Genomic DNA, 6,636 nt, shown 5'->3' with positions numbered 1-6,636 from the left:
CTCTAAGCAGGACACCTATTCCCTCCTTAATTTCCTTGCAGATAAGGAGCATCAGGTCTCTCCCTCAAAGGTTTGATTATTCCAACAGAAAATCACTTACCTTAGTGTCCTTTTGTCCCCAGGCTTCAAAGCTATTACCATAAACAGAAAAAACCTTCTTCATGACTTTCCTCTACCCATCACAAAACAAGAACTCCTCTCCTTTTTAGGATTACTTCGGAGCATGGATTCCCAACTTTTCTCTCCTAGCTGCTCCTTTATATAAAGCTCTTCGAGGTGACTCTCACGAGCTTCTCCTAACCTCCATTTCCACTTCTTTTAAATCTCTACAGTGTGCTTTATTAGAAGCTCCAACTCTCCACCTCCCTGATCTTTCTCGTCACCTCCTCCTATATGTCACAGAAAACCATGGATTTGTTCTCAGCATGCTTGAACATCAACTAGGCCCCACCTTTGCTCCAGTTGCCTATCTCTCAAAACAATTCGATCACTGTTCGAGGTTGGGCCCCTTGTCTCAAGGCATTGGCTGCTGCAGTTACGCTAATACAAGAATCGAAAAAACTCACTTTCAGTTCCCCTAATACTGTCCTGTCCCCTCATTCTCTATCTGATCTTTTGACATACAAAAATCTTCAAACCCTGCCACCATGCTGCATTCTTACCCTTCAAACCTCTCTCTCATCTGACCCATCATTATCTTTTAACACGTCCCACACTAAATCCTGCATCCCTCTTGCCTACTCCCTCTGACTGGTCACCCACTCACGTTTGCCTTCAAACACTAGACACTCTTCTCCCTTGCCTCTCCAACATACAACTATCAGCAACTACTTTTCCACACCCTTAGCCATACTTTTACCAACTCACCATAAAACCAAATAACCCTACTTGACTTAAAGAACAAAAGTGGGAAATAAGAACATATAAGAAGGGGAGTCCAGAAACTGCATATTCAGAATTTACTATCACAAAAGAAAAACCAAAGTTTATTCCCCCTCCTTTAACAAATATTGTCAAAATCATTAAAACTCATTCTCAAATTTAAAACAGGAAATTGGCCAAAATCAAATCCAAGGGTGCAATCTCTCCACCCTTGCACCCCAACTAAATCTTAATCTAACCTATGATTCCATCTTACAAACATCCTCTCTTTTAAAACATCACCCTAAATATAAACTAGGCTGCTAAATTAGATTAAGTCTTCAAGGTCTCTTACACACTAAACTTCAAACCAACCCAGTCATAATTCCGAACATTTTGCCTTTCAACCTTTCAGACCCTGCGTCTCTTAATTTAACAACTTGCACACACAAAACTAAACCTTTTGTGCCCTCAAGTCAAGTCATCCAATCATACTCTCTTTGCTTCAACTTTACCAGCGCCACTCCCCTTATCGGATCTAAACCCACCAAAGTGCTCTAATACAGTCACTTTCCCTTCCAAGCCAAAAAAAAGAAGTTACGCAGGAAGTGCCATCCTTCCTTCCAGTTTCTCTGTGGGAAAAAATTGTACCAAATTTCCCCGTCCACATTCAAAATCTCTGTTCCGTAGTTATATAACTACCCGATTTTAAAAGTATTGCAGGAGATGAACCTGTTCCAGTGCCTCCTCTTTCTCTCTATCCAACACCTGTATGAAATGGGTCACCCAAATCGCCATACTTCCCTTACTAACAGCGCTGGGAATCACGGCCAACAAAGGCACAGGAGCAGCTGGCATTTCCTACTCAATAATGTATTACAAAGAATTAGAGCGTCAACATGAAGAAGACATTCAACAGGTTAGTGAGATGATTTCAGGACTCCAGCAACAAATTGATTCACTAGCTCAGGTGGTCCTACAAAACCACAGGGGGTTAGATCTTCTTTTAGAAGAAAAGGGGGACTTTGGCACTCCAAGAGGAATGTTTTTTCTTTGTTAATGAGTCTAGAATCATCACTAACAAAGTTCGATTACTCCAAAAAAGCCTTGAACTTTGGAAAAAAACAACATGGCTCGGCGCCTGTGGCTCAAGTGCCTAAGGCGCCAGCCACATACACCTAAGGCAGCGGGTTCGAATCCCCAGCCCGGGCCTGCCAAACAACAATGATGGCTGCAACCAAAAAATCGCTGGGCACTGTGGCAGGCACCTGTGGTCCCAGCTACTTAGGAGGCTGAGGCAGGAGACTCACTAGAGCCCAGGAGTTGGAGGTTGCTGTGCCCTGTGATGTCACAGCACTCTAACCAGGGGGACAGCTTGAGGCTCTGTCTCAAAAAAAAAAAAAAAAAGAAAAGAAAAGAAAAAAACAACATGAATCAGAGTCATCAGACTTCTACTCTTGGTTCACTCAAAACCCACTCTGGGTTGCATTCTGCCGTTCCTCACACCTATAATTGTCATCCTTGGGCTGGTGGCTGTGGCTCCATGCATAATTCATTTTAATCAAACTCAACTCTCAAAGTTGTCTCAACAGATAACTACTCAGCTGGTGCTTCAAACCTATACCCCAGATACAGCTCCCAACCTACAACAAAAAGAAACTATCTTTGTGAATGGGCTACACTCTACTCCAGGCCACAAGACCTTCCTGAACACCACTTCTAAACAGCCACCGCTAAAAGGGCAGTCTGAGAGCAAAAACTTACATCCTCCCAGGGAAAAAATCATAATCATCCTCTAGTTGGCCAATTGAAACTACGCGCCCCTCCCAGCAGGAAGAAGCTACAGAAGAGAGAACTCGATGTTCCCTATCCCAAGGCCAACCCCCTATTTCTAACATATCAAGAATGGAGGAATGTTAGGTAATTGCTCCAGAAAAGCCCCTGCCCCAGAAAGCCCCTCCCTGCTTTCTCCTTTCCAAGCACAGGGAGTTGCCCTCTGAACAACAGGGAGTTGCCTGCTAGACATCTCCTTGTCCCAATTACCCGCTGAAAATTTCAAACTTATGGCCTGCCCCTAACGGCTCTTCCCACCAGAGCAGTAACTCCTTATTGGCTACTCTACCATCCCGGCACCATTCTGAGACTTCCCCTAACTGAACCTATATAAGGGTACCCCGCCAATAAAAACCTTTTGTACAAGCTTTTGTGGTCTGTGAGATCTCTGCCGGTGAATGCTGCCCTTTCAGGAGATGGGTGAGGGGCTTCAGTGAGCCACAGGCATTGTCACTAATGATAATCATGACATAGATGTATGCAACCCCTTTTACAAGTTGCAGAGAATTTCCTCACTGGTCACTTCATTCTGTCTTTACAGTAATGCCATAGAAGACACAGCCCCAGATCAAGCAATGCCTCAGCCCTAGATCAAGCAAAACTTGTAAAAGAGAGTTTACCCACAGCCGCTCTGAGACTGAGGAAACCATTAAAACATGATCCTGAACCCCAGAGATGCAAAGATTCAGCAGAACCCTCCATTCCTCCTGAACTTGTTTGCATTTCAAATGACCTCTTTTTTCCTTATTGTAAAGCAATAGAATACCATGTTAAGAAACCTTTGAGAAAAAATATTCTTAAACCCACGTGTCTCGACTCCAATATATTCATTTTCATTTTTCTGGGCTATATTCATTATGTGGATTCTAAAACAGTTGGCAACTCAGGATAGAAGTTTGTATTTTCTTCAGCTTTTTATTTTTCAGAGACAGGGCCTGGCTATGCTGCCAAGGTTGGGCTTGAACTTCTGGCCTCAAACGATCCTCTTGCCTCAGCCTCCTGAATTGTTGGGACTCCAGGCGTGAGCCACCATGCCCAGATTTTCAACTGTTTAATGTAAACATTTTTCTGTTGTTAAAATGTCTCCACAGTAAATAAAGTCCCTTTGAGCAGACACACTATAATTTCCCTAGATGGTGGCTTATCATGAGACACACAGGTTATTTCCTGGCTTTCATTATGAAGACGAGGATGCACCTCTTCATTTTGCATGTGTGAGACATCCTTATACTGAGTTACAGAAGCAGCATCAGTAGTTCACTTCTGTGTCTCCTTAAACATAGAGCTAAGTGCTCTGTTTACACGAGAGCACATATCACCTCCATGTTGCAGGTACTGACACACACAAGTACATACATGCACACACGTGCACGTGTGAATCCACAGACACCTACATTTATAGTTATGTTACACACCCAGACTTACTTTCTCCTAACGTGGGTCTCCATTATACATGAAAGGTCAGGGGCACTGCCTGCTCCACCCTCAGTCCCTCTCAAAGGTCAGCCCTTAAGCAGCTGTGCCTCACACCAAGTGTCCACTGGACGCTTGATCTTGATCGACTAACCAACGGCTCCAGGCAACAACCTTTGACCTGTGACATCACCTGCTACCAACAACTGCCATGAACCCTAGAGAGGCTTCTGCTCAGGATGTGACCCAGAGCTGCAGAGACAGGGGGGTTGTTAGATGCAGGCACTGCCCCTGGAAGGAGGTCCGGGGAGAAGCCATCGGGCAGAGTTGGGTCCTGGTCAGTCAGGTTTATGGGGACGCAGCAGGGGCTCAGGAACAGAGGGACAAGTGGGAGAGGTCACCCAGAGAGGGACAGAGCACAGATGCTGGGCCCTGGAGGGGTGCTCTGCAGACTGGCAGCCCTGTGGGGACAGCCTTGGACCCAGAGCTGCCTCTCTATCCTGTGAGCCCTGCAGAGCCCTGGCTGCGGGCAGGAGTGGGGTGAAGCCATCAGTCCTCCAGGCTTTGTTCACATTTGCCTTCCTTTTGTGCAACTATGTTTGAAGGTCTGAATTTATGGGGATCCCCTGGGCACAGCACAAGATGACATATTAGGTCAATTACCCAAGAAACCCTCAAAGACATCCGCTGAGCTAGCCTGCGGTGGGTGCTGGGGACCCCTCTGTGGCTCTCTCAGGCCAGGTGAGCCTGACTGAGGACCTTGCCAGCAGCTAGTCCCAGGCTCCCGTTTTATAGAAGTGGCAACAAAGGCTTCAGAGAACAGCAATGGCTCAGGTCCCAGAGCAAAGCAGGACAGAGCCAGGACAGTCATACCCTTCCCCAGCCAGCTGCAGAGGCCTGGCTGGGGGCACATAGAGGGGAGACTGGCCCCTGATCTTTGTTCAGAGCTTGTCCCCAGCCCCTCCTTCCAGAGCTCAGAGCTCCCCTTCCCACTGGCTCTGCTTTGTGGCCGCTGTCCTTGGACAAGCCCAGCAGGCTCCAGCAGGCTGGGGGGAAACCCAGGCAGTGCTGGGCTGGGCAGTTCCTTCCCGGGAATGCAGAGGTGGGGCCGTCTCTCCTGTGTGCTCCTGGATACCTCTGCCTTTTCCACACTCCTGCTAGAAAACGCCTCACACCCAGGGCAAATCAGCTGCAACCTCCCCAGAAACCCCAAAGGGGCCCCACTGTCCACTCCATGACATTTCATCCCACCCACCCCCTGCCTTGGTCCCTGGCCACTTGCCCACATGCCCAGGCTGTCCCCTCAGTGAGTGCCATCTCTCCTTGCACATCTCTGCTGCCCGGGATCTGGCCCTTCCGTCGGGGTGAGTCGGGGTGAGGCTCTAATGGCAACTCTCAGGAAGCCCCGTCCTTGACCACCTAGAACTTACTGCACTGGCCCGCACCCGCCTGTCAGCTGTGTGAAGCCCTGGAGCTCACTCACACAGTGCTCGCTCCATGCCAGGCTTGGTCTACGGCAGCACACACGTGTGCACACAAACGTCCTCCTTTTCACTTTAGATCCAGGGTGAAATTCCTCACAGCCCTTCCAGGGTCCTTGAGGGGTGTCACACAGTCAGGGCCCCTCACAGGGAGGAAGGATCTAAGTGTCTGGAGGAAGCAGAAACACTAACGCTGAAGTGGGGAAAATCCATCTCGACCCACACTGAGCTTTCTCGGCCTCCTTTATTCACAAGCTGTAGCCTTTGGCCACACAGATGGGCTGTTTCTTCCTGCAGGACCCCCCCACACACACACTGTGGGACATCGGCACAGGCAGCCCCTCCCCCGTCTCTCCCCCGTCTGCCCTTCCCCCCCATCCCCTACAATGGTCCTGTTTTCCTTGGGGGTCATCTACTTAGGTACCAGGAGCAGACATGTGGGGAGGAGAGGGGGCTACAGGGAAACAAAACTGATCAACACCATGAAAGGCCCCAGGAGAAAAGGCAGAGGTGCTACAGGGGCAAACATTCAGGAGGCCGGCACTTCCTCCCAGTGCAAACTCACGTTTATGGTCCTCTATTTGTCACAGCAGTAGTAGAATGTCGGGGAGGGGGGGAAGGGTTCTCCCTCATCATTATTTGTCTAGGTTTTGTGACTAGATTACCAGGGAGGCGCTTGGATGAAACCCTGCTGTGGATACCCCCAGCTGTGGAGAATTCAACCTACACATCGCAGACACTGGGGAGGGCACATTCCTCTCCCACTGTCGTAGGTGCTTTGCTATGCTCAAGACCATACCAATGGCTCAGTGCCTGTAGCTCAAGTGGCTAAGGCACCAGCCACATACACCTAAGGTGGTGGGTTCGAATCCAGCCAGGGCGCCAAACAACAATCATGGCTGCAACCAAAAAATAGCCAGGTGTTGTGGCAGGCGCCTGTGGTCCCAGTTACTTGGGAGGCGGAGGCAGGAGACTCACTTGAGCCCAGGAGTTGGAGGTTGCTGTGAGCTGTGATGCCATAGCACTCTACCCAGGGGGACAGCTTGAG

This window comes from Otolemur garnettii, unplaced genomic scaffold, assembly GCF_000181295.1.
Source record: "Otolemur garnettii isolate 467f Iridium unplaced genomic scaffold, OtoGar3 scaffold00144, whole genome shotgun sequence".
Classification (NCBI taxonomy): domain Eukaryota; kingdom Metazoa; phylum Chordata; class Mammalia; order Primates; family Galagidae; genus Otolemur; species Otolemur garnettii.
The sequence above is the reverse complement of the archived record's forward strand: the minus strand, read 5'-3'. Positions refer to the sequence as shown.